The 26,328-nt window shown below is 43.6% G+C and overlaps 1 long non-coding RNA gene across 1 annotated transcript; it reads right to left on the reverse strand.

Annotated features, from left to right (window-relative positions):
• Positions 1-667: 667 nt before the first annotated feature.
• On the reverse strand, positions 668-24,375 carry LOC310745159. Its single transcript, XR_014539999.1, has 3 exons — positions 24,300-24,375; positions 22,416-22,466; positions 668-1,157 (listed from the first exon to the last, which is right to left on the reverse strand). It is a non-coding gene; the product is annotated as an uncharacterized lncRNA (long non-coding RNA).
• Positions 24,376-26,328: the final 1,953 nt, after the last annotated feature.

Here is a 26,328-nt window from a genome sequence, read left to right on the forward strand (position 1 = left end):
AGGTGATCTTTGCTTCTTCCAGTACACTGGCCTTAGTTCGCCTGTCTTCCCAAGTGATGTGTAACAATTTTTGGAGACACCATTGATGGAATCTTCTGAGGAGTTGGAGATGGCGTTTGTAAGGTTATAAGTATACACTAAGAACTAAGCTTTCAGCACGGCAGGCTCTGCCTACGAAACTCCCTGCTTGTAGAGGTTTGTCCAGAACCATCCCTGTCTTGTGGATGTCTTCTGCAAACTATACTGTTTAGTTTTTATTTTAACCAACGTATTTACTTATTTTAAAAAATGTTTTTCTTTATGTTGTATAGATATACACAGACTGCATTTTATATGCTGTAAGCTGCCTTGAAATAGTTTGTGAAAATGTGGATTATAAAATATTCAAATAAATAAACACTCGCCCTGTCTCTATCCAGTACTCAGGTACCGCTCTGAATTCTCCTAAAGCTGATGTGTGGATAGTGGAGGCTGCCGATTGATCCCATTTTCTGAAACCTCCAAACAGTCTCCTCTAGTCTCCCCATCTCATTCTCTTCTCCTTGTATGGGCTATTAATAGGGAGGCTGGCTTTGCTGATGAAACAGATGGCAAGACCTAGATTCAGACACAGAAACATAGCCTGGCAGTTACTGGAAAAGGAGAACTGTTTTTATATTACAGACAATGGTTAGTTGCATCATATTTGAGAACAGTTGCCTACGCTGGTGAAAGAGAGGCAAACATTGGGCGGGGGATGTCAGTGAAATGGCTAAATAACAGAATCATAGAATTGTAGAGTTGGAAGGGATCCCAAGGGTCATCTAGTCCAACCCCCTGCAATGCAGGAATCTCAGCTAATAAACACACAAAACGTAACAGGCTGTACTTTTGAATAAATAAGGTATACTATTCATTGTATCAAATCATAGATTTCAAAAGAAGTCTCATAAAGTTCAATGAAAAAAGCAGAAGACCCAGTGGATCAGTTCATTCTCTAGTCAGTTCATGCATAAGGTCCATACATGTATAAGTGTCTATTCCACCTGTCTGTTCATAGAGTCCAATAATCCACATGAAGGGTTGTTACAGTTCCACAGAATCCCAGAATCTAAGACAAGGATTTTCAAAATATTGGCCTTGTTTCGCCATCCTAGGCTTCATCAGTAGAACAGGCTCTAGGTAATGCAAATAAATACAATATTGTAACCTCACACATTTTTACAGCAATATTAATATAAAAAACCATAAACAACTGTACCATTACAGGATAGTGGATCTTATAGCATAATAGTGGTTGCAGTAAGCAGCAACTGTTACAAAGCAGGATTATATGGACAAGCACAATATTGGTTTGTGTAACAGGTGTTGGCAATCCACAGATACAAAATTTCTTTCTTAAAGAATCTCAGCTAAATCATCCATGACAGATGGCCGCCCAACCTCTGCTTGAAAATCTCCAATGAAGGAGAGGCCACCACCTTCCAAGAAAGTGTGTTCCACTCTTGGACAGCTCTTACCATCAGAAAGCTATTCCCGATGTTTAGTCATAATCTCCTTCCTTGTAACTTGAAGCCATTGGTTTGAGTCCTACCCTCCAGAGCAGGAGTAAACAAACTTGCTCCATTAGAATCACAAAATGTGTGCTTCAAAATCAATTGCTTCAGATCAGTTAGAAGCAATGAGAAACTTTCTATGTTTAACAGGAGGATATTCTTACCAGAGGGCAAAGACCACCAAGAAGCTGCATCTTCTAGGAAGAACATCATGGCAAGAGGAAGACCAAACTGGATCCATCTATCAGCAGAAAGAGAGATGCTGCAGAGAGTTTGCTTCTCCCAGAGCTACCAGAAGGAACACCCATCTCTACCTGCAAGGGAAAGAACCCTCTGACTCCATCCCTCCACTAACGTAGGGTGAGGAGTGTCCTCCAGATATTGTTGGATTCCAGCTTCCATCAACCTCATCCAACATGGCCAGTGGTTAGGGATCATGGGAGCTGGAGTGCAATATCTGGAGGGTAACATGTTGACTACTCCTAGCGAAGAAACAAGAGCCACTGCTTGCTACCAAAGCAAAAACCCAGGCAGGGGGAAAATCAGGTCATCTCCAAATGGAAATGACAGGTTGATTTGGCCTTGAAAAAATGGATCTCCCTTTGAATAGCAAAAAAACAAACAAATAAAATATATATTTTTAAGATTTCTTGTTTCTTCGCTAGGAGTAGTCATCCTGGTAATACACCTAGGCAAACACCTGCCACTCAGACTGTTTTTTCTGGCCTTTACCAAAGAGAATGAAAACAGTTCCCAGCACTTCCTAAAATCAGGATGGGTTTTCAGCCGCAAAATCCTGCCACCTTTAGCATTTGCATATTTGTACTACCCAAGCATAGTGGCTGTGAGTGAGTGCAGCTAAACAGACCGTTCCAAAATAAACATGAGTTGACCACATGAGCGTTTCCTGAAGTTACTACATTCTCGGAAACTTCGCCCAGTCCAAAAAGGAACAGCAGCCAGATTGCTGGCTGGCGTTCCGTTTAGAAATCATGTTACCTCTGTTTTAAAACAGCAATATTCTTTGCCAGTTCATTCCTGGGCGCTCACCTTAGCATTCAGAACTCTGAGCAACCTAGACCCTAAATATCCAAAAGACGGCGGCTGAAGACCCTTTCAGGTGTGAAGATCAACAGAAGGAGCCATCCAGATAGTTCCATCACCCTCAAAAGTTTTGGGAATAGAAGCCCAGGAGAGGGCATTCCCTGCAACAACGCCCAAGTTGTGGCATTCCTTCCCCAAAGAGGTACTGAAGATTCACTTCTTTTTAAGTTGTGGGCGAACATATCAGACGACACAGCGATTCTTCCAAAGCAGCTCTTTATTTGTAAGCTGGAACAGAACTGAACTGAGGAGTTCAGTCAGCCTGCTTATATAGAGCTCCAGAACAATGTAACTGTTGCCACTTTCTAAAACTATCCAATCACTGAATGTCACTTTCGATCCTTCATTTGCATACAAACTATCCAATCACTGAACGTCACTTTCGATCCTTCATTTGCATAACTATCTACAGTATCCCCCTGCTGGCCCAGGGTGAGAACTTCAGTACATAACACTTCTCGTATCCTCCAAGTGTCCCTATTCTCCAGGGACATCCAAAGCCATCGCAGTTTCTGATTTGATCCGGAATGTCCCTGTTTCCCCTGCTAGTGCTGCTTCTGCTGAGCTCCAGGAGAATGAGCCAGCACCTATCCTGAGCAGCGGCGGCAATAGTGGTGGGGAGGAAACATCCCGTGGCCTCTCTGTGACCTCTCCACGGCCACCACCACAGCCGACTCCCTTGGGCAGCCTGTAGCGGCTGCTGGAGGGCAGGCAAGGAGGAGGAGAACCTTTCCGCCATGCCAGCTCTGAGGTGCAGACAGGGGGCAGGGCCACCCTGGGAGGGAAGAAAGAGGGAGTGGAGCAGAGTGCAAGGAGCCTTTATTTATTTATTTAAAAAAATGCTTTGTGTGTCTGCGTCTAATCTTGCCCCTTTCTAAAATGTATTTATTGGTTGCGTTTTCCTTTTTGTAAATCTATCAAAGAATAAAATGAAGGGTTTTTCTCAGGACTGTGCTTGTCTCGTTGGGTTGTGGTGGCGTCACTCACCCTTCTTCTGACAGGAAATGATCTGCAGGGCGGGGGGACAAAATGGAGGGGAGGCCAAGGAGGGTCAGTTGGAGAAAAGTGAGAAATGTCCCTATTTTCAGCTGAGGAATGTTGGAGGATATGAACTCTTTACCCTTACCTTTGATTGTGTGAGTGTGTGTCCCATTTTTATTTTATTTTTTTGAAAACTTGCTTTAATACTGGAGTTTTAAATTGCTGTAACCCCCGGGCACCTTGTGAAGGGAGGATAAAAACAACCATCATCATCATTATTATTATTATTATTACTATTATTATACCTCGGGTTACAGACGCTTCAGGTTACAGACTCCGCTAACGCAGAAATCGTGCTTCAGGTTAAGAACTTTGCTTCAGGATGAGAACAGAAATCATGCTCCGGCGGCACGGCGGCAGCCGGAGGCCCCATTAGCTAAAGTGGCATTTACAGTGGTACCTCAGGTTACATATGCTTCAGGTTACATACGCTTCAGGTTACAGACTCCGCTAACCAAGAAATAGTGCTTCGGGTTAAGAACTTTGCTTCAGGATGAGAACAGAAATCGTGCGGCGGCAGTGGGAGGCCCCATTAGCTAAAGTGGTACCTCAGGTTAAGAACAGTTTCAGGTTAAGAACGGATCTCTGGAACGAATTAAGTTCTTAACCCGAGGTACCACTGTATTATTATTATTATTATTATTATTATTCAGATTCTGTGTGTATGAAAGAGAATGCAAGGGTGAAGGAACTGTGGCTCTCCAAGTGTTGCTGAACTACCACACCTGAAATATACTTAGAGTCGAGAGTGGATTTCATGCTCTTTATTCAGCTCATAGTGGTGAGGAGGGAATGGAGGTCCCCTCAAAGTATCTGCTTTATATACATTATTTACACAATGGGCTGCACGTGATTGGCTAATTCCGGAATTCTCCTGTAGGCCAATCAGGTTGTGGATTCACTTCTATCTGGAGCTGGATTGGGTGGCTCCTGCCGACCAATCATACTGCTGCATTGTTCTAGGACCAATCAGACTGCTGCATTCTGAATCCTATTGTTCTAGGACCAATCAGACTGCTGCCTTTTGGATCCTATTGTTCTAGGACCAATCAGACTGCTGCATTTTGGATCCTATTGTTCTAGGACCAATCAGACTGCTGCATTCTGAATCCTATTGTTCTAGGACCAATCAGACTGCTGCATTTTGGATCCTATTGTTCTAGGACCAATCAGACTGCTGCATTTTGGATCCTATTGTTCTAGGTCCAATCAGACTGCTGCAGTTTGGATCCTATTCAACTCAGTACATAACAGCACCCATCATCCCTAGCTGTTGACCATGCACGCTTTAGCAGACGGGCCCTGGAGTCCCTCAGAACATCTGCAGGGTCACAGCTTCCTCATCCCTCAGCTAGATAAGAGATTGCTCAGTGTTTATTGTGTCTACAGCGTTTAGCAATAAAATAACTTGGTACGAAGAGGAAATTATGTCTGGAGCACCTTTGGCTTGTAGTCTTTCGTCAGGATGTGGGAAAAGGCACCATACCGTTATCTGAAAGTGGTTCCGCAGCACAAATGCATTCCTGCCCCTATTTTATGGCATCCTAGTTTGGTTGTAGACCAGTAAAAATGCTCATCACTCACTGCTCCATGCACCAAAGGTTTATGAACCATTTGTTTTACATGACTCTCTATAAATTCTTTCCCTCTACAGTAATACTTATTTTCCTGCCAACAACATGATATATCAAGGCTTTCCCCCCCCCCACTCCCCACTTCTCCTTTGCTTCAAAAAAGAGAACCTGAGGCCATATAGAAAGGCTTTGTGTTACAAAATCAGTTCAAACCTAAAAAGCAAATTAAACAAATGTTTATTACGGTTGAGATATTTGGTGAATGCCGTGGTGTGTGTGTGTGTGTTGGTTTTTTTTAATGAATTGTCAGTAATTTATAGCAAAATCAAAACAGATGCTTTGTTGGCTAATAAACAGTAGCAGCTGTGGCTGCAGGGAAGAGATGTGGGGAATCCACTTCCTTTTTTTCCTCGGCTGCTTCTCCTTCTTTCCTTGCCTTCCCTCCTCTGTTATGTCCTGTGTTGTCCCTGGACTGATATATATCATCAGAGACATTCGTGGGCCTTCGCTGGAAAGGACTGAGTGTGTGTTGCGTGAAACTTTCTTTCAGCTCCCTCCTCACAGAAGGAAGGAAACACAAGGCGTCTGCAAGGGCCTAACATTGTGTGGCACTGGTGTGTCTACCAGTGCCACACAATCAGGACATTTATTTTTTGTTATGTATTGAAGTTCTCACCCTGGCCACCAGGAGTATCATGTCACACCACAATCGCAGCCAGAATAGGAAGGCCACCTGGACCCTGGTACTGGCCCTCGGAGCTCCAGCAGGGTTTCCAAGCGCCCAGCATATTTAAAAGACTATGTTCACTGGACAAACTGCACATGTAAAATTGTATGGTGAATAGGGTCAATTAATATGCTTATGTGCCTTACTGAAACCAATAAGGGTATTGCTGTATGTAATGGAACCACTATGATTGTAACTAATGCCTTATCTCGGTTGGGAGGGGTGTTATGTATTGAAATTCTCACCCTAGCCACCAGGAGTATCATGTATATAGTTTTCACTCAGGTCCACGTCAGTTATTTTAGACAGGAAACCCTGGGTTGTTGTTGCTACAATGTTGACAGCCGGCTGCCTATAAAAGCAGGCCGGAGTGTGCTGTTTGCAGTTCAGTTCTGTCCCAGCTTACAAATAAAGAGCTGTTTGAAGAATCGCTGTGTCGTCTGATATGCTCACCCACAACTTAACATTTTTATTTTTCAAAAGTTAAGTACCAGGTACAGAAAGGCCAAAGTCACTGGCCCCACAGTACACGGGAAGGTTTAAGCCTTCCAGCCAAGGCCTCAGTAAAATTCCTCCCATTCTCACCATGTGCCAATTAGCATTGGGAAAGCCGTCCCATTGGAATTCACTATTTTCCTAATGCTAATTGCGCACGAGATGGTTTTTAACTGAGATCGCAGCTGGGGAGAGAAGGCTTAGCCCCCTACCCCGCTGCCAGCATTTAATCTTTGCTAATCACGTCGTTTGTAATTTGTGTAGTTAAGTTCTTCTACATAACCTTGGAATAAATTACAGTTCAGGCCTCCAGCTTTGTGTTCTTTTAAATATGTTAAAGTAAAACCCTTCCAAGCCAAAACGTATAATCCGGTTGTTGTGTTGATTGTGTTGAATCTCAGTACAGTGGTACCTTGGGTTACATATGCTTCAGGTTACATACGCTTCAGGTTACAGACTCTGCTAACCCAGAAATATTACCTCGGGTTAAGAACTTTGCTTCAGGATGAGAACAGAAATCGTGCAGCGGCAGCAGGTGGCACCATTAGCTAAAGTGGTGCTTCAGGTTAAGAACAGTTTCAGGTTAAGAATGGACCTCCAGAACGAATTAAGTACTTAACCCAAGGTACCACTGTACAGTCATACCTCGGGTTACAGACACTTCAGGTTGTGTTTTTTCGGGTTACGGACACGCTGAAACCCGGAAGTATGGGTTACTTCCAGGTTTCGGAGGTCGCGCATGTGCAGAAGCACCAAATCGCAACCCACGTGTGTGCAGACGTGGCGCTGCAGGTTGCGAACGCTGCAGATTGCGAACATGCCTCCCGCACGGATCATGTTCGCAACCCGAATGTCCACTGTACAGTCGTACTTTGGATCCTGAACGCCTTGCGAGTCTAACATTTTGACTCCCAAACACTGCAAATCCAGAAGTGAGTGTTCTGGTTTGCGAACGTTCTTTGAAACCCGAACGTCCGACGGGGCTTCCGCAGAAGCCGCACCTTGGTTTGGTTTCTGAACGTTTTGGAAGTCCAATGGACTTCCGGAACAGATTCCGTTCGACTTCCAAAGTACCACTGTATTTTGGTGAAAACCCAGGCAAATTTGCCCTGAAATACGGGGCAAAGTGTCTTACTTATGTATCGCTCCCTGTAATTGCTACCGCAGGTGGTGAGTGCGAACAAAATGAGCAGAAATAGAGTCACCAATACTATGTACACACCATATTTTTATGGCCCTCCCAAGAATCCTGGGATGTAATTTGTTAGGGATGTTGGGAATTGTAGTTCCCTGGGGAGTCAATTACAGCTCTCGGGGTTCTTTGAGGTGCGGATGTGCTTTAAAGGTATGGGGCAGTATTCAACTTGGCCATCTGTTCAAAGATTACTGGTGCAACAAGATTTTTAATAATAATAATAATAATAATAATAATAATAATAATAATAATAATTTATTATTTATACCCCATCCGGCTGGGTTTCCCCAGCCACTCTGGGTGGCTTCCAACAAAATATTAAAATACAATAGTCCATCAAACATTAAAAGCTTCCCTAAACAGGGCTGCCTTCAGATGTCTTCTAAAAGTCTGGTAGTTGTTTTTCTCTTTGACATCTGGTGGGAGGGCGTTCCACAGGGCAGCGCCACTACCGAGAAAGCCCTCTGCCTGGTGCCCTGTAACTTGGCTTCTCGCAGCGAGGGAACCGCCAGAAGGCCCTCGGCACTGGACCCCAGTGTCCAGGCTGAACGATGGGGGTGGAGACGCCCCTTCAGGTCTACTGGGCCGAGGCCGTTTAGGACTTTAAAGGTCAGCACCAACACTTTGAATTGTGCCCAGAAACGTACTGGGAGCCAATGCAGGTCTTTCAGGACCGCTGTTGTATGGTCTCGGTGGCTGCTCCCAGTCACCAGTCTAGCTGCCGCATTCTGGATTAGTTGTAGTTTCCGGGCCACCTTCAAAGGTAGCCCCATTTCCATGCATGCCTTGTCACCCTTCCCACATCTGCTCCAGAGGATTGTGGGAACCCCTAAGACAGATTTAGGGGATGCAACAGGGAGACGGGGGGAAGTTCCATTGCTGGGTACAATGGGCATAGCCAGGGGAGCAGCTGCTCCCCCCCAAAAAAAAATCAAGTAAGTAAATAAAAATATTTAACTAAAAGTAGAATTAATCAGAGTATTTGAAATTGAAATGCTTGCTGAGATCATTCAGACGATGCTGTGAAAAGTTTTCAGCAAATCCAAGAAAACTTGTTTTAGTTTAGATTTTTTAAAATACGAAGTAAAGTGTGTTCTTTATAATTTTGCAAAACATAATCATTAAACGCATGGAAGATACTCCCTGGTTTTTTTATTATTATTATTTAACTTTCTAGTTTTCAAATGACTGAAGATTTTGAGATTTTACAGAGCACATGGGGTCCAAAAAAGAATGCGAGAAGGGGAGTACATTGGTGGTCCGAAGAAAGGGGAAAGGGAGATTATGAAACATAAACGAAACCGATTAGTACTGATTTTTGTAAGCTGCTCTAGAGCCTTTTTAGCTAAAGGGTAGGGTATAAATGCCTGCCATTTGAACAACAGACTCCCACTCCTAATTCGTATATTAATAGCAAACGGGAGGAACTGAAAAAGGAGTTGATATATGGTGGTGCGGGGAGAGGAAAAAGTAAGAAGGGGAATTCCAGGCAAAAGGAGAGTAATGTCTCAAGACTGTCTGCGCAGTCTTCATGGCGAGACACAGCATCAAGTCCCATCTTCATAAGAAATTACTATTGTGTAACTGCGGATCACTGTTTACCTGGGTGCAGTCATAGGTAAAGGTAAAGGGACCCCTGACCATTAGGTCCAGTCGTGACCAACTCTGGGGTTGCAGCGCTCATCTCGCTTTATTGGCTGAGGGAGCTGGCGTACCACTTCCAGGTCATGTGGCCAGCATGTCTAAGCTGCTTCTGGTGAACCAGAGCAACGCCGGAGCGGTTTATCTACTTGCACTTTGACGTGCTTTTGAACTGCTAGGTTGGCAGGAGCAGGGACCGAGCAACGGGAGCTCACCCTGTCGCGGGGATTCGAACTGCCGACCTTCTGATCGGCAAGTCCTAGGCTCTGTGGTTTAACCCACAGCGCCACCCGCGTCCCTTTTGGGTGCAGTCATAGTAAAGCTAATATTGTCAGGAAATCCTTAGCTAATGTTGTATCACAGAAGGTCCTTGTGCAGCCCAAATGTTAAAAACAAAATATTGCTGGGGATATAAAATTATGCGGTTTGTTATTGTTGTTTGTTTCTCGCCATCTGGAGTATTCCTAAAAGCACCCACCTCTTTTGGGTGGTTAGGGGATATCAGATCTTCCACCGAAATATTTCCTTCTCTCTTGTATCATGTCTGAGAGTATGTTTCTTGGTGGGGAACTAGATGAATTTTACAAGAAATGTACAAGGGTGGCCTCCTTCCCACCGTGGTAGGATAGGAGATTCATGAGACCTTTGGAAGTTTAATTCATTATCAGGAAGTAAATCAAAAAAATTCATGCAATTAAGAAGACAACAAAAGTTGTGGGGTACTCATGTTCTCAGCTCTCTGATAGCCCAACCATTTGTATATTGTTTTGGCAAAAGTGTTTCTCCAAGTCTGAGGGTTTTTCATGCAGAACCATGTTATCAACCTGCAGGACTCATTAAGCATTTGTGTTGGAATCACATTCCTTTACTTTTGTGCCAGCCTCGCTGCAACTTCTCCCAGATGGTGGTTTATCATATCCACCATATTCTTCGATGCATTCGCTTTTATTTTTTTTGTTTTAAATCTTCTGACATTGGGTTGCATTAAATGTAAGTACTCCTCTGAGTTAGACCCATTGAAATGAATTCCTTCTCTTCTTCTTCTTTGGTGATCACTCGTAGCCAAATAAGATTGTCTTCCATAAACACAGTTTTAACAGTGAGTCCGTAAGTGACTGTGGAGGCCAATTCTGGATCCATACGTCCTTCCACAGTGGGGACATAGACTTCCAGGTGGGAGTTGATCACAGTGAGGGTTTGCCAAACGTGCCTTCCTCTTAGCATGTTTCTCCCTTTCATCCTGCGTTTGAGCATCTTCAAAGTCCATGATACCTTTGCTAAAGGCTGTTCTCCAACTGGAGCGATCGCAGGCCAGTGTTTCCCAGTTGTCAGTGTTTATACTATTATTTTTTTTTAGATTTGCCTTGAGAGAGTCTTTAAACCGTTTTTGTTGACCACCAGCATTACGCTTTCCATTTTTACATTGCTTTGGACGATGGTAACCAGGCATCTGAACAAAATGACCAGTACAACAATGTTGAAGAATAAGGATGACTCACTTAGAACCCTTAATTTCAGTCGGTCTGTTCTGAGTAATTTTTAGTTCAATGCAACCCACTGCTTTTAATAGTGGAAGTATAATTCTCCTCAGCTGCATCTGAGGTAGAGGACAGATCACACTGCAGGTTGCTTGGCTGTGGTGTGGAGGAGACCTCAGGCCCTTGAGGAGCTGCAGAATTACAGCTCATTAGCACAATTAATGAGGGAGCTTAAGCTGGAAATGGCAACCCTCTGCCTTCCAATGGGGTCAACCAGATTCCTGAGAGGTTCTTTTTACCCTTAGGCACTCTGAAGCACAGCTTGAAATGTGGAAGCTCAGCAAAAAATGCTTGGTCCCTCAGCTGTCTTACCACAGAAATCAGCCAATTAGGACTTTAAGGTTTATCTTAAGTACAGCCATATGAAACTGCCTGATGGGAGCCCTTGCTCTCTGGCCCATCTCTAGCAAAGATTTTGTTGGTATTTCCACATCCAAGGCCTTATTTGCGGTATTGCGGTATTATTTCCTCCAGGGAGATCAGACCAGCTCTTTGTGTTTAGATGGCTGTTGAAACTCATTTTTAAATATTCCAGAAGGTGTTCGGTTTTTGAATTCTGCAGTTTTAAATGTTTTCCCCTGCTTTCACTGGTTTTAATGCTGCTATGTTTTCATATTTGAAAACAAGCCTTGTTTAGAAGCGCCTTCCTATTCCTTACAATGTGCAATGTTTCTTGTATGTTTGTAGCTGATTTTTGTGTGTAATGTTTAATTTAGTAGTACGTCTTTTATTGAAGATGTTTTAACCTATAATGTAAACCTCACAAATATGTATTTAAATATATAAGTGCTATCTAAATTGTCCAAATAAAATCATTAATAAAGTCAAACTGTGGGGGGTTAACTGTCACATTATTATTATTATTATTATTATTATTATTATTATTATTATTATTGAAAATGCTTCTAGAATGGGACCATGACATACAGGAAGGGTTTTCCAATAAAAGACACTTTCAGGAAAATTAGAAGCTGTGGGGAGGGGTGACTTTTGGTGGGAGACAATGTGGCCAGCACTAAGCATGATTTTAGAATAATGCGCTTAGTATAATGTGGAGTTTGATCCTGAATGTGATTCAAATGCTAATTCTGAAAAAAGAGGAGGAATTCAATGTAGCACTAAGCAGATACGGTAATTCGGGCTCCATGATCATTGCAGATGGTGACAGCGGTCACAAAATTAAAAGATGCCTGCTTCTTGGGAGAAAAGCGATGACAAACCTAGACAGCATCTTAAAAAGCAGAGACATCAACTTGCCGACAAAGGTTCGTATAGTTAAAGCTATGGCTTTCTCAGTAGTGATGTATGGAAGTGAGAGCTGGTCCATAAAGAAGGCTGATCGCCGAAGAATTGATGCTTTTGAATTATGGTGCTGGAGGAGACTCTTGAGAGTCCCATGGACTGCAAGAAGATCAAACCTCTCCATTCTGAAGGAAATCAGCCCTGAGTGCTCACTGCAAGGACAGATCCTGAAACTGAGGCTCCAATACTTTGGCCATCTCATGAGAAGAGAAGACTCCCTGGAAAAGACCCTGATGTTGGGAAAGATTGAGGGCACAAGGAGAAGGAGACAACAGAGGACAAGATGGTTGGACAGTGTTCTGGAAGCTACTAACATGAGTCTGACCAAACTGCGGGAGGCAGTGGAAGACAGGAGTGCCTGACGTGCTCTGGTCCATGGGGTCATGAAGAGTAGGACGCAACTAAACAACTAAACAACAAAAATGGATCAACCTGCCCTCTTCTGCCCCTGCACACTCCAATCCCCCTGTACCGATTTGGGGTTTGTGCGGGGGGGGGGGAGCCCTTTGCACATCTATAAGTGCCTCTGCTGGTGGGTTTCAGTAGCTGAATACCACCCATAATGATAATGTTTAATATTATACCCTGCCCATCTGACTGGGTTGCCCCAGCCACTCTGGGCGGCTTCCAAAATATATAAAAACATAATAAAATATTAAACATTAAAAAAAACCTTCCCTATATAGGGCTGCCTTTAGATGACTCGGCAGGAGGGTCAGATAACTCCATACCCTCCAACATTTCTCTGGTGAAAATAGGGACATCCTAAGGGACATTCTTCAGATACATTTGGAAGAGTAATATCTTCTCTCCAACTTCCTCAGGATGTTGGCTGGACTCAAAGAAAGAGTGCAAGTGAAATATTTAATTGTACACATTTTACTGAACAACTGAGCTCTGACAAAGACATGACTTCACCCTCTAACCCGCCGGCATTACAGGTCCAGAGAATCCTGGTGGGTTTGGTGCATTTTGCTCATAGTTCTCATGAGATTCCTTTAATGATTAGGGAAGGTAACTTTAAAAAAAATAACAAAATCTCCATGCAGAATCAAGCATATGGTATATTTATTGGCAAACGCACAGCCCCTCAGGAGAAAGCTCTGTCGTAACAAATGATGAATTATGTGGCTTCATAAGCACACATGTCATCAAATGCACCATTGACCTTTTTACATTTTCAGGGGGATTTTCTGCTTTGTGCAGTTTCTCTGGCTTGGAAGTGAAGCAGTTTAACAATGTGTCCCGGAGGAAACAGGTAATCAATAATTTCAGTTTTTGTTTCTGTAAAAGGTAAATGAGGCCTTTATATTTCTCAAGCAAGTAAGCAAGCAAGCAAGCCGGTGTTTAGTGAAGCTTTAATAAGAGGCTAATAAAGCCGCAAATACTTCCTCACTACCGCGAGAGGGGGAATAAGAGTCACTCAAACAGATGGTACGGTGCCAAGGAAGAAATTGTTTGTAATTAAAATGTGTGCTTGTCTTGCAAGTATCAAACATTCTGGAAAATGTCAGACTCCCCTGAGCAAATCCCTTGTGACTTGTAATAAAAGACATGCCCGCAACTTGTCTCCAGGAGGTTTGTATCTAGTTTAATAAGCCACTGGGAGGTGATGGGAACCCATATTGAGAGTTCCCTGCAGATTTAAGAGGGTTTCTCAGTGAATCATACGGTCTGACTGTGCTTTCGCTGCAGCGGGGAAGATAATAGTTCATTTTGTGTTGCGCCTAGCAAAGCATCCAAGTTATAGCACAGATAGCGAAAAGTTATCAAAAGGACTGCCTCTCTCCAAGTAAACCTAACTGGACCCCGAGATCATCCTCTGAGGCGCTTCTTTATGTGTCTCCTCCACAAGAGGTCCGGAGGTTGGCAACATGAGAATGGGCCTTTTCTACAGTGGCTCCCCATTTGTGGAATGCTCTCCTCAGGGAGACCCACCTAGTGCCTTCATTATACACCTTTAGGCGCCAGGCCAAAACATTCCTCTTCAACCAGGTCTTCTAGCTGATTGATATCCTGGCGCTGTGGTCTAAGCCATTGAGCCTCTTGGGCTTGCCTATCAGAAAGTTTGAATCCCCACAATGGGGTGAGCTCCCGTTGCTCTGGCCCAGCTCCTGCCAACCTAGCAGTTCAAAAGCACACCAGTGCAAGCAGATAAATAGGTACTGCTGTGGCAGGAAGGTAAACAACATTTCCATGCGCTCCTGTTTCCGTCATGGTGTTCCATTATGCCAGAAGCGGTTTAGTCATGCTGGCCACATGACCCGGAAAGCTGTCTGTGGACAAAATGCCTGCTCCCTCAGCTTGAAAGAGAGATGAGCGCCGCGACCCAATAGTTGCCTTTGACTAGACTTAACTGTCCAGGGGTCCATTACCTTTCACCTTATCCAATGCCCTTCTAAATGTTCTGGGGGGGGGGGCGGCTATTGGTTTGTTTTTCTTATTATTTTTATTAGGTATTTTGTGATTTTTATATTGTAATTTTATGTTGTGAACTGCCCTGAGATCTACAGATGAATGGCAGTATAATAATAATTAATAATAATAATAATAATAATAATAATAATAATAATAATGGAGCTCGTTACTTTGAAATGATGTACTGTCCCCTAGTCTGGATGATCAGGGTGCAACATATCATCTACAGAACAAAAATAATATGTAGCCCTGCGCTGGTAAGAAAGAGCTACCACCAGCCTTCTTTCTGATCTGCCTCCATCCCATACAAACAGACTTCCAGGGCCAATGCATGGATACGGGCCACTCCATTAGCACAGATGCCAGCATCTCACTGCCCACCATAGGTGCCAACTCCCTGGGGCCTTGGGTGCCCGAGCACCCACAAATTCCCCATGAAGTAGCCGGGCATCCACAAATTTCGGTGCCAGGGCCATGCATGCTGCATGGCACCCACAGCCCTGGGCACCCACGGTCGCGGGACCAAGCTGGCTCTCCTACTGCCCACTCCTCTAAAGTGCTGCTGCATCAAAGGTCCCGGATTCCAGACTGCTAGCATCCCTTATTTATAAAGGACCGGTCAACACATACAGTGCCTTGTAAAACAAATAGCAAGGGTTTGCATCGTGAGTGAGGATAGGCACAGTTGATCTTCTCCCATAATATGCACATGAATAATGTAATGTGTCATCTAACATCTAGTAACCAGCAAAATGTTATAATAGACAGGGTGTGTGGCTCTGGAGATTCCAGTCACTGAAGCTCAGGCTGGCTCTTATATGCTTCTGTTTTCCAGACTATGATTTTAGACTACAGTGGAAAATTGGCCACTGCTTCTGTATACAGATAGACAGGTGTCAGACAGACAGATGTTAATAACACTCTGATGGGGTGAGGAAGCAGTCCGATTGCTCTTTGCATTAGCAAACACTGGAAGAGAACAGGCTCAGTCTTTTCATGAAACAGGCTAAATACGATTAAACGATGAAACCAATTCCATCCAATCCATTTAATTTAATCAGAAGGTGGGAATTGCACTAAGCTAAATATCAGGGCAGCAATGACCCTTAAACTGCAATGCTACGGTGGAGAATCTCAGAAAAACTGCCAGATCCAGACCCGGAGAGGATTTCTATAAGTGTTGCACAGAAGATAAAATTCCTTCTGTGAGGGGATGCAGCTTTCCTCATCACAACGTTACAGTGACACCAGAAGATGCATGTGGTGGGATTTTGCTTTTTTGGTATTTTTTACAGATATAAGAAAGAGACTCGCGGCCACTTGAACAAATAAGGAATTCAATATGGCACAAGCTTTTGTGGGTTAGTGTAGTTATGGGCAACCCTGTGAAAGTTCTTCTTGATGCTGTAGCTCTTTCAGGGTCTGGGTCAGCTCTCCCTAAATATCAACACTACCATGGTCCTCCATACAGCCTGGGCTTAACCCCCAATTTCTCCAGGTAGGGTTGAGAGAAAGATCCTGTCTGGAAGCCTGGAGAGCAGCTATGAGTCAGTAGGGATGATGCTGAGCATAAACTGAGGTGGGCTGAGGTCTATCTATCTCAGTATTGTCACCACTGGTTGGCAACTACCTTCCAGGGTCTTCCCACAATTTTTCAAAAGTGGGGGAATTAAGGGCGTTGTGCATGTTCGTACATGCATGTTGCCGAGTGCATTTATCTGGACTTTCAGTGCCATATGTTGGAACTGGTGAGAAACAGCTGCTCTTCCCCGCCCCAGCTTTGTCTTTAGAGACTCCAGCAAATCTCTCCATCCCCTTTTACTCAAAACCTGCAGCCATGGATCACCGTTCTTGAACAGGCAGCTCGACAGCTCCTAGCGATAGGGATTAAACAGGGGCAGCCCTATCATTGAGCAGTGTAAGGTGACCGCCTCAGGCAGCAGACACTGGGGAGAAAGGGAGAAGTTCCAAGATGTGAGAGGAACATGGGGCTCTGCCTTGTACTGAAGCAGATGAATGGTCCATCTGGCTTGATATTGTCTATTCTACACTATCAGCAGCTTTCCAGATTTCAGACAGAACCCTCTCCCAGCCCTACTGGGAAATGTCAAGGATTGGATCTGGGACCTTCTGGAGATGTTCTGCTGCTGAGCTATGGAGTTGCGTATGTCATGTCCTCTACCCTGTACCCCCAAATCTAGCCTGCTTCCCTTAAGTGTGACAGAGGACACTGCTCCATCACCAGCAATTGCCAGTGCAATTTGTACTCCACCCTTCCTCCTGAAATAAGGCAAGGATAGTCAATACGGTGCTCTCCAGATGTTTTGGACTGCAACTCCCATCAGCCCCAGCCACCACTGTCATTGGCCATGGATCATGGGAGTTGTGGTACACAACATCTGCAAGGCACCATGTCGGCTATCCCTGCCTTAAGGGGTTACAACTGTGTTAGAAGGCGTTGTTTATCACAACGGCAACCCATGTCAAGCCTCCTAGCAGGAGATACCATACTTGAAGGAAGGGGGGAAGCACTTCAATATAAACAGCTGGTTTCCCCTTTCAGAATTGGTGTTATGCGCTCTCCCAAGAACTCACAAACTCATTTGTATATCAAGTCCCTATATAGGATGGCAAAGAAACAGAGACTGGCTTGCTTAGAGTGCCTTCCTCTGTCTGTCTCTCCCCTTTGCATCTTGGAGTACAGAACTGGCTTCATGCTGTACAACAACAGTGGGGTATATCCACTCTGACCAAACCATCTCACAATCTAGAAAGAAAATCTTATTAATAATACCAATGCCTGGGTGAGGTTGAGAGCCGGCAAGCTGTGTCTGAAAGGCAATCCCTTAATTTCTATTTCTTTCCATTTCCCCCGAGGATATGATAAATGATTCCACTTGTTTACATCTAAGTTAACTAAAATCAGACCGGTTTTGAGTACTCTCAATTTGGAAGGAGATCTTTTCAGGACTGCAGCTGAGCTTTGAGGCAGTCCACTTGCTTGATGGAGAAGACCGAACAAATTACAACTCTGCTCTACAAACGGCATTGTTTCCCCATCTTTCTTCAGAAGCAATCAACGTGTTGGCTCTAATACATGTTATTTAACACCTGGCTACCTTAGGGACTAGTTTCTTGGTCTCCAACCTCTGACTACAATCAGCTAATTAGCTGGAGCGTTGCAATATGTAATGCCAGAGCAATGAGCAACTCAAAGATTAGCTTAATAACAAGAGAAGACTGTCACATCCTGTTTTCACGGCAAAGGAAATTCAAGAATAATAGTTGTGACTGGAATTTGGCCATTAGATTACTTGGGAACAGTGTAGAAAAAAACACAAATGTTTCTATACACCAAGTCATTTTATGTTGCTTCGTGACATCCAGAATCTGGCAACTCTTACGGCACAATACATTGCAAGTACTGTGGTAAAAATTGATTTGGAAATAAGAGGGATTCACAAAAATCATTTAGTATGGATTAGTTACTTCTTCCAACAAGCTGAGCCCTTTGTTGTTCTCTTAAGTGGACGCTCTGTTTAATGCTAAAGAATAATAAAAGGAGGGCTCCATAACTACAATAGTCATGGATTGCTTAATCTAGAATAAAATGTATTAAATCAGTAGAATACTCCCAGACACAGACATTGCAGAAGGTGGATGCTAGCCATGGAAGAATTTCTGGGAATAAAACTGGGAGGAGAAGAAACAAATTACACCACCTTGAGCTCCTTGGAGAGAAGGTGAGGATATACGGTAAATGTGATACTGAATGAATGAATATAAAATGACATACCTTCCAGCATTTATCTGATGAAAATAGGGACGTCTTATTCAATACTACAGTGGTACCTCAGGTTAAGTACTTAATTCGTTCCGGAGGTCCGTTCTTAACCTGAAACTGTTCTTAACCTGAAGTACCACTTTAGCTAATGGGGCCTCCTGCTGCTGCCGTGCCGCCGGAGCCCGTTTTCTGTTCTTATCCTGAAGCAAAGTTCTTAACCTGAAGCACTATTTCTGGGTTAGCAGAGTCTGTAACTTGAAGCGTATGTAACCCGAGGTACCACTGTAGTAGTAACAGTAGTGGTAGTTGTTGTTGTTTTTTTATTATTATTAACCCACCCATCTGACTGGGTAGCCCCAGCCACTCTGGGTGGCTACCAACGTGTATAAAAGCATGATAAAACATTAAACATTTTAAAACTTCCCTAAACAGGGCTGCCTTCATGTGTCTTCTAAAGATTGTATAGTTATTTATCTCCTTGCTGGGGGGAGGGGAAGTTCACATAACTCCATGCCTTCCAACATTTCTCTGATGAAAATAGGGATGTCCTAAGAATCAGAAACCGGAATACCTTCTGTAAATTCAGGACTGTTCTTTGAAAATAGGGACACCTGGAGGGTCTGAAATGAGGCATGTTTAAATCGAGTCTGTCAAGACAATGAGTTACATTTTGTTATCTATACATAGTGTGGAGGCAAAACATCAGGAGAAGTTGGGCATCTCTCGCCATGCATTTGAAGCACATCCAATTCACATTTAAAGTGTATGACTTCCCTCAAAGAATGATGGGAACTGTAGTTTTCCCCTCACAGAAGAGGGAAGCACAGACCACAGCAGCCATTATTATAATAATAGTACTGAAATCTTAGCATCCAGGATATCCATCCTATAACATTGTTGAAAAGAAGCTTTGGAGACCAAAGCTTCAAAATGGCCGAACATGGGTTCTCAGTGTTCTTTCATAAAGCGTCCTGCACAACTGCAACTGCAACCCTTTTAAAATAAAACCCACAACGGAGCTTACTGAGGAGAATGGGAAGTCTGCATTGTACAAATCATCCACACAGTCCCTTCCCACATGAAGCAAAGCACGCCCCATTGACTCATGCAGACAGTTTTGAAAACCAGAATAATGTGAGTGGATAAAAAAGGCTTACAGCTCAGTCTGCCAAGAGCAATTTCTGGACCCTGAGGAGATTTGTAAGCCCCAGACTCTGTTCTCTTCCCTCTATGCAGTCATGACTAATATTTCTAATTGTTAGGAACTGCCAAGGACTGGTTGCCAAAGAGAATATATAATTTATACAGAAAACCTGTTCATATTTATATGCTGGCAAAAATAATGCTCATTGTCCAAAACGGAGGGCTCAGAATGCCAAAAAAGGAAAGCGTTTGGCAAATAAGGGTTTCTGCATTTGATATAACATCAGTATTTCCCTACATATAAATTACAAATAATCATCTTGAATTACTACTGGGATAATTACTAATTTGTACTCATTAAGCAAGAGGGGGCATACAATTCTCTTGACACAAATCCCATTGAAATGGATGGGAATATGCAATCCCTATGGGCATTCTGTGAGCCTTACAATATTTGGGGTGCTTTTCTCCTCCTCCTTCAGCCTTCAAAGCACTAACGTTATGTTCTGAAGCGTGCATATAAAGCAATATACGCATGATCTGTCTTCCAATACACATCGGCAAGGAGACTCACAAAGGACCCTTTCTCTCGCTCTCTTTCCTTTTCCTGTGAGCACTCAAGTCAGATAAACTAAGGGCTCATCCACACTTTCCCCTGGGAAAACCGGCTCTTTACTGCTCAATCGGAGCATACGTCCACCAGGTTTTCTGCAGATGGAAGTTTGCTCCAATTCCATGGTAAAGAGCAGGTTTTCCCAGGGCAAATGGAAAATCGCTCAGACCTGTGCTTAAGACAAGCGAAGGGTGGACAAGCCCACAGGTGGTGTGGTGGTGGTTAATTAATTAATTAATTAATTAATTGCCCACCCCTCAACTCTAAGCTACCAGACTGGGTTACAACAAAACACCATGTTCAAAACAGTTTTAAACAACTTACAGTCACAGAAATAGGGTGCTCCTTGAAATATACATCTCAGTTGTCAAAAGCCATAATGAGAGGCCTACATACACATCAGACCAGAAGTTGCACAATCTGAAATCCCTCCCCTGACTTCCTGTCTGCTCCCTGATCCTGCACAAGCTTATTTTCCTTACCACGAAAACCCTTGCTGCCCTTTTCTCTCTGATCTTACACCTGCATTTTTCATTTATTCTGCTGTAGCACCTTTCACTGTCTAAAGGTCTTCTGCTGCCTTGAAACAACTCTATCCTTTCCCTCTCGTTGCCACTTAGCCATGGAGCTGCTTCCCAGAATATCTGTGTCTCCTGCTTGCTTTAAATCTCTCCTCAAAGCCCACAATTTCCATGACGCCATTGCAACCTTCATGGCCTACTGCAGGGACAGGGAAGCTGTAGCCCTCCAGATGTTGTTGGACTTCAACTACGGAGGCCACAGGTTCCCTAACCCTGCTCTAGCATTAGTAAATCTAAACACACAGAATTGCAGCAAAAAGATATTCTTCCGTTCTCTATCTATACCTCTATTTCACACCCTTTCTTCTTTTGGCACTCTTTAGTCTGTATTCTATATTGAAGGGCACTTGGGGGCAGATGGCATTCTTTGTAAATTGCCATATACGCTGCTGTTGTTGGTGCTGCTGCTGTTGATAACAGTCTGAAGGTTGATGGGGCCACCACTAAGCAGGCCATTCCTGGATGAGTAACTGCTTGGGAGCCACACTACCTTGGGCAGCGCAGTCTTTAGCATATGCACCGCAGGGATGCAAAGATCCGCTCAGCACCCCCCAAATTAACTTTTATTATGATGTAATAGTTAATTTCGCGTGCATGGCACTGTTGTGAATGACAAGCACCGCTGGTACTTTGGTCTTTGGTAAATGAGCGCACAAAGCCAAAAGTCCTTTAGTGAAACAGTAGGTATACATTTCGACAATACCTAGGTATATACCGTATTTTTCGGCCCATAGGGCGCACCTAGCTTTGGGGGGAAATAAGGGGGGAATTTTTTTCCCAGGTGCGGGGCTGGGGCGGGGGAAGCCTGAGCTTCCCCCAACCCCAGCCCCCAGAACAGGCAGCTCTCCACAAGCCATGGGAGAGCTGCGCGAAGCCCGAAGCCTGGGGGGCGCTGAGCTCAGCGCGCCCCCAGGCTTTGAGGTGCAGGAAGCTCTCCACAAGCCGTGGAAGAGCTGCGCGAAGCCCGAAGCCTGGGGGGCGCTGAGCTCAGCGCGCCCCCAGGCTTTGAGGTGCAGGAAGCTCTCCACAAGCCGTGGAAGAACTGCGCGAAGCCCGAAGCCTGGGGGCCCTGAGCTCAGTGAGCCCCCAGACTTCGGGGTGCAGGCAGCTCTCCACAAGCCGTGGGAGAGCTGCGCGAAGTCACTCAGCTCTCCCACGGCTTGCGGACAGCTTCCTGAAGCCTGGAGAGCGAGAGGGGTCGGTGCGCACCGACCCCTCTCGCTCTCCAGGCTTCAGCGAAAGCCTGCATTCGCCCCATAGGACGCACACACATTTCCCCTTCATTTTTGGAGGGAGAAAAGTGCATCCTATAGGGCGAAAAATACGGTATGTATTTTGTTTTTCTAGCTTGATCAAAATTGTTTATTATTTCATAACAGGTAGATAGTTAAGAGCTTAGGCGGCTTCAGCGGTGGGTGCCTGGCGCCCCCCCATAATTTGACGCCCAGGTGCCCCGCACCCCTTGCACCCCCAGGTAAAGATGGCCCTGACCTTGAGTTTCCTAATGGAAGAAAGAAGGGTTATAGAATTAAGAAAACTAATAACAGTAATTAGTGCTTTTCTTCTAGAAAAAAGGTGCCGGTACTCACCATGAAGTTGTTACAGTAAGTTTTAGCCACACTTTTAACCACTGCTTTTCTTCTAGGGGGAAAAAGGTGTCAGTACTGCGTACCCTTGAATACCCCCAGAAAAAAAAGCACCGACAGTAATTTAAATTGCCATACCTCTCCAAATCCACAAATGCAGGTGACAAATTCAATTTTCTCTCTCTGAACCTGCACATATTAAAGTTTTTTTATTATTAATTTTATTGAGTACAAATTAGGGAAAAAATACAAATATACAAAAAAAGGAAAGTACATGTAACCGAGAGAAAATTAGAAAACATTTTACCTCTTCTCATATTTACAATTATTTACACCTCTACAAAACAATATTCACAATAAAGAAAAGAAATGAAAGGTAAAATATAAAAGAAAAGAACAAGAAGATAAAGAAAAGGAAGAAATAAGACACAAGATTATTCTAAACACAACCAGATTTTAGTAGCCGAGCCCTGGTTTCATTTAAACACTCCCATTGCTTCATGACCATAGTTTTAGGTTTTCTCCTTATTAAATCTGTCAATTTTGCTAGCTCCAGGGACTCGCAAAGTTTCCCCAGCCATTCTCTTTTTGTTGGAATGCTATCCTTTTTCCAATAGCTAGCAATCAAAACTCTTGCCGCTGTTGTCGTGTATAAGAATATGTTAGTTTTATCCTTTGGGATATCTTTATCAAGAATTTCTAGTAGATATGCCTCTGTCTTTTTATTGTGTGATGCCCTTATCAATTTTTTTATCTCGTCATGGATCATGTCCCAAAAAGTTTTGATCTGCACATATTAAAGTTATGCAATCTAGAATCAGGAGCCTAATGGGATTCCTAATGCAGGAATCTCTTCAAATTGGGTTTACACCTTGCAGGCTGTGATAATGAACTTCCTGGTTCCCTGATGGAGCTAACATGCACAGTCCTCTTTGCAAACAACACTGAAGCTACAGTCTATGTACTTTCTGCTTCTCTACAAATGCATAGAAATGCACGGATTGTTCTGTTGCTGGTCAATGGCTGTTTTGCACTTGTTCCTTCATAACTCTGCTCTTTCCCATTTCTGTATCAATTTGCTATTTAAACAACAACAACTGCCTGAAAATTCACATTGGTTTTGTATACATTTCTTCACAAAACAGACACATTTTAATATACATTTTTGTTCACTCAAGACAAAGTTTGGGGAGAGATTTCATTCAGTCTGCATTTAGACGTGACGGTGACCTGACCCGATTTCTATTTCCTAAAATAACATGCCAGGCAGAGGGCCTTCTCGGTAGTGGCGCCCGCCCTGTGTAATGCCCTCCCATCAGATGTCAAGGAAATAAACAACTATTTGACTTTTAGAAGACATCTGAAGGCAGTCGTGTTTAGGGAAGTTTTTAATGTCTGATGTTTTATTGCATTTTTAATATTTTGTTGGAAACTGCCCAGAGTGGCTGGGGAAACCCAGCCAGATGGGCAGGGTATAAATAAATCTTCTATTATTATTATTATTATTATTATTATTATTACATCTGGATTGGAAGGCAAATTTGGTCTTGATTCTATTTCAGCTCCCTGTTGCATATTCCCTTTTTGTGTATAGAACACTATCCCTCTCGGGCACTGAAGTGTCTTATCATCCAGACTCTAGCCTAGCTGGAGGTCAACGATCTTCTTCTTTGGCTATCATTCGTAGCTGAGTAAGATTGTCTTCCATGAAAGGTCAACAGTAATGGGACCAACAGAGACGTTCCATTGTTCTGGGGAGGAAATCCCTTGCAGCAAGATTACAACTAATTCTTTTATATCCGGGTAGCATAGCATTTTCCTTTAATCAGATCTTGTAGCTCACAAAGGCTAAAATGCAGTGTTCATGGGCCTAAATGAACAAGTCTTAAGAAATTAAGTTAATCCGAGCTTTTGTTTACTTATCCATTCAATCACATAGTTCAAGTTTCAAATGAGGGACTCTCTGGCCATCCAAAATGCCTTGGCTTTTTTGCACAATGAAAAACCCTTGTATGAACTTACCCTAGAAAAAGCAGTAGAGGGAGCTGTTGTCATGCACTCAGAAAAGGTTTTGTCTTCTTTTAATTCCCCATCTGAAGCGGAATTAGCAAATGCCTCTCTTTTTTTGCAGTGATAAACTATTCTTAGAAATCCTTTAGGTCCGACACTTGGAATCATCGTAATCATCATCACTGTGACAATTTAGATTTCTATTTTTCTATGGCATTAGTCATTTCCAGTTGACTGTTCCGTATGAGAAATAATCTATAAAAGTGAAACTGTTGCATATTACTACTACTACCACTATTACTAATAATAATAAGAATAATAATATAAAACAGAGAACAGAGGAAGAAACATAAACTGTACTATTCAGCTGATTTAAAATATTTCAGCTAGCACAGTTGACCATCATTCATGGCATCATTCACTGGAGGGAAATGTTAACCCATTAAAAAAAATGTAACCCATTAAAAAAAGTGAACCCATTAAAAAAATAATATTCTAAATTGTTTTAGCAAGCTAGTTTTGAAAAAAAACACCTTACCCCAAAGACATGAAACACTACAGTTAGGTTTGCAATAGTAAACATTTGAAGCGGTGATGGAGGTAATCTATGGTCCTCCAGAAATTTTTGGAGACTCATTAGAGGCCAGCAGGGGTGCCAACTTGTCCCCGTGACCGTGGGTGACCATTTTGAGGATAATGTCCATTCTAGCAGGCCATTAGCAAGGATTCTGGACAGGCCATGTGGCAAGAGAGGAAAAAGGCAGAAGGTGGGGAGCTCAGGAGAAAGAGTTCTGGTGCTGTTCCACCTGGTATCTGCTGCTGGAAGGAACAGAGGTGGGGTTTCAATGGGAGGGGAGGGTTAAAAACCTTTCTCCTGCAAAGGATTCCCCTTCTTCCAGTTATGAAGGTAGGATAGTATTCAGCTAAACATTTCTCAGAGTAGATTTATTCAAATTAATAGGCCTTAGTCATGGTCATTCATTTCAACAGGTTAGCTCTGAGTAAAGTTTAGTTGAACATCAGCCAGAGGAAGCTCCTGAGCCAGATCATTGGTCCATCTAACTCAGTATGGGCTACACTGATGGGCAACAGCTCTCCAGAATTTCAGATGGGGTTCTCTTCCAGCCCTACCAGGAGAAGCTGGGGACTGAACATGAGATCTTTCACATGCAAAGCAGTTGCATTGTCATTGATGTATGACCCTTCTTAGTCGTTTCAGAACAGATCGTTAGGAGATGTACTGGCCTGTTGTATACTTGAGAGTAACCCCATCAAGAGAGGGATGCGGGTGGCGCTGTGGGTTAAACCACAGAGCCTAGGACTTGCTGATCAGAAGGTTGGCGGTTCGAATCCCAGCGACGGGGTATCCCTGCTCCTGCCAATCTAGCAGTTCAAAAGCACGTCAAAGTGCAAGTAGATAAATAGGTACCGCTCCAGCGGAAAGGTAAACGGCGTTTCCGTGCGCTGCTCTGGTTTGCCAGAAGCGGCTTAGTCATGCTGGCCACATGACCTGGAAGCTGTACGCCGATTCCCTTGGCCAAAAAAGTGAGATGAACTCCGCAACCCCAGAGTCGTCCAGGACTGGACCTAATGGTCAGGGGTCCCTTTACCTTTTTAACCCCATCAAACGTTGTGGAACATACTTTTGAGTAGGATTTTACTCTGAGGTAGTCATGATGAAAACTGAAACGAGGCAGTCCTTATTCTGGGTTAATTAATCCAGAACTTTTCTTTTCTCTCTGGCTCTGCCCGTCATCAGTCCTGGCTCTGCTCACTTCTGGTATAGGATCTCAGACATATGATCCGCTATGGAACGCAGGCCTTGACAGAAGAAAGGTTGTTAACCCCTGTTTAAAAGAGCACTGTAATGAGCATCGTGAGTGTTTGCAGGAGCCAGGCCCTGAGTGCTGTGAGGATTTGCAGGGACCAGGCTCTGGTCATGCTTGCCTTGGGGGAATGAGGTGCAGGCCGGCAGGCGTGGTCAAATGAGATGATGTTGTGCACCTGGAGGCAAGCTCAAGGGGACTATATAAGGCCTATG

Source organism: Podarcis filfolensis (assembly GCF_964270895.1).
Source record: "Podarcis filfolensis genome assembly, chromosome: 11".
In the NCBI taxonomy this organism is placed as follows: domain Eukaryota; kingdom Metazoa; phylum Chordata; class Lepidosauria; order Squamata; family Lacertidae; genus Podarcis; species Podarcis filfolensis.